The sequence below is a fragment of the Somniosus microcephalus genome, unplaced genomic scaffold, assembly GCF_052327205.1.
Source record: "Somniosus microcephalus isolate GS21.2 unplaced genomic scaffold, FLI_Smic_1.0 unresolved_chr2, whole genome shotgun sequence".
NCBI lineage: Eukaryota > Metazoa > Chordata > Chondrichthyes > Squaliformes > Somniosidae > Somniosus > Somniosus microcephalus.
Window position 1 is genome coordinate 29,985,304 of NW_028225180.1, and position 2,575 is coordinate 29,987,878.

General features: G+C 46.3%; 1 pseudogene; it reads left to right on the forward strand.

Moving 5' to 3' along the window:
- The first annotated feature begins 564 nt into the window (after positions 1 to 564).
- LOC147092400 (beta-1,3-galactosyltransferase 5-like) lies at positions 565 to 1,290 on the forward strand (annotated as a pseudogene).
- Positions 1,291 to 2,575: the final 1,285 nt, after the last annotated feature.

A 2,575-nucleotide genomic window follows, 5' to 3' on the forward strand; every position in this document is an offset into this window, starting at 1 on the left:
TTTTTACCATATTTGTAAATCACTGCTAACAAGATGAATACCCATTCAGACCCTCCTGTGATCTTCGACTTTTATTATGTTAGTGGCAACTTCAACTTAGTACATTAAGCCAGTTATTGGGTTTTAAAGTCAGGGACAGAGGAACACCAGCCCAACAAGTTAAGAACTGCTATGATGATTCGGCATTAACGTTTACAGTACCAAGGCGAGTAAATGGAGATCAGATACAGATCAAACATGATCCAATTGAATGGCAGAACATGTTCGATGGGGTGAATGGCCTTCTCCTATTCGTATGTTACTAATCAAGACAAATAATCTTAAATTGGAAAGTGTTTCCCCTTGCATTACCCGGATACCACCAAAATCAACGTGTGTATTTTGTTTTACAGTTGATTCAAAACATGAAGATATTTTCTGTTGCAATATGTGGTTTCAAATTTCTTCCAAAAAATGTTTATTTTTTTTGTGATCCTTTTGGTGACACTTGGTATATTTGGATATTTATGCCGCAACATTCCTGACCCTTGTCTTTACACAGAATTAAATGACACTTCCTATTTAATGCGACCCGATAGGAGATGTGATATCAGTCCCCCATTTCTGGTCCTTCGTCGTTACCAGTGCCCAGGACTAGTTCAAAGATCGCTCCGTCATTTGCCAGACCTGGGGGAGAGAGCAGACAACACAGGGCAAGAGGGTCATGACCTATTTCCTATTTCCTGCTCGGGTACAGCCGGGAGCATCAGGAGCATCTGCTAGAGGAAGGTTTGCTGCACAAAACATCGTACAGACAGAGCTCAGCGACACTTATTACAACCTGAACACCAAGGTGCTGATGGGACTGGAATGGGTGAGCCGATTTTGTCCGTCTGCCTCCTTTGTGATGAAAACCGATTCAGACATGTTTGTCAATGTTGATTATTTAAGAGATCTCTTGTTGCGAACCAGTCACAGGCACATCTACACCTGCCACATACAGAGAAATCAAGACCCGTCAGGGACAAATCCAGTAAATGGTACATGAGTGAACAGGAATACCCTCTGGAAATGTATCCGCCATACTGCTCCGGCACTGGGTATGTGCTCTCGACTGATGTCGCCTGCCGAGTTTGGAACGTTGTGAATACCGTCCCGAAATTGAAACTCGAGGACATTTTTGTCGGTCTCTGTCTGGCTAAGTTGAAGATAGCGCCGGTGGAACTCCACTTGTGGCAAACTTTCCACATTTCAAAGGTGCCAATTTCTGTTTGTGACTTTTGTAAATTTGTGACCTCTCATGGGGTGTAACCCTCCAACTGCTGATCTACTGGAAGACACTGACAGATGTGGAAACTGAGGACTGCCCTGGAGATACGTGCTGGAGGCCACCTTTTCATTTGCCCCTCCAAATGCCACATGCTCCAGTCCATTTCTTGAGGGGCATCACTGCATGCTGTCTGAACCCATCACTGCTGCTGCTGGGGTGCAGGCAGAATACTCACTGCCCCTCCAAAATAAGCTGTGTCAAATGCATGAAGGTGTTTCTCGGAGATTCGACAAGGTGTTACCATTATCTACCCTTTATTGGAATTTGTAGATCTCCATTGATTCGCTACATTCTGCTCACTTTCAGGAAGGTTATCTCTAGTATAGACTTCCATGCTGTAATTACACGCTCCTTCCAGTTGTGGTGCTGACGAGCCTCAGTTTGACGTCTCCCACTTCCTCCGCCTGTACCACAGAGAAGCCAAATCCACATCTCCGCTTCCCAAGTTGCAATTTACCTCGATTTATGATGACAAATCTATATATATAAAAGGATCGATCTGTCTGTCTGTCTGCCTGTCTGTCTGTCTGTCTGTCTGGCTATGCACTCTACAGTTATAGAGCGTACCTACATGTGCGTTACATCAAAAGAAAGCTTACGATTCCGGAACGGTCATAAGCATATTTAAGTTTTGGCGAGACAAAAGTTGCGCCCGCGGTATCCAAAAAACTTTCAAAATTCCGCTCATTATCCGCTCATTAGCATCGAGTGACGTCAAGGTCGACCAATCGTACAGTCGCGCGACCCGACGGTCGACCAATCGCTGCGTCGCGGGGGGCGAGTTCATCGCACGTGCGGGCGGGCCCTCCTAGAGTCGAGTGACATGACGGTTGACCAATCGGTGCATGTGTGGGTGGGCCTTATCGTTCTGAACCGAGGTGAGTGGCCACCATCTTGATTCCTAACTGTTCACTTCTTTTTCCCACTTTCTGCGTGCTTCTTTTCAAACCTACATTTCCAGCAAAAAAAAAGTTGTTTTTAAAACACAAATTGTTTTTAAAAAAACGTTAATTAATTTGTAAATCTTTTCTTTAACCTCTATAATTTCCCTACCTTTCACCGTTTTTCCAGGTCACGAAGCCTGGGCCTCTGTTGCCCAGCCACGCCTGAGCTAGGCACCTCCCGTCGCGATCAACAAAAGGCCCGCGATCGCCGCCATCTTTGTGAAGGCTGGAGGGGCCGGGCCTGAGCTGAGTGTCACCACTGCCGCCATCTTAGTAAAGGCGGGCGGGGCGGGAGTCAGCGCGCGCGTCAACTTCCGCCCGG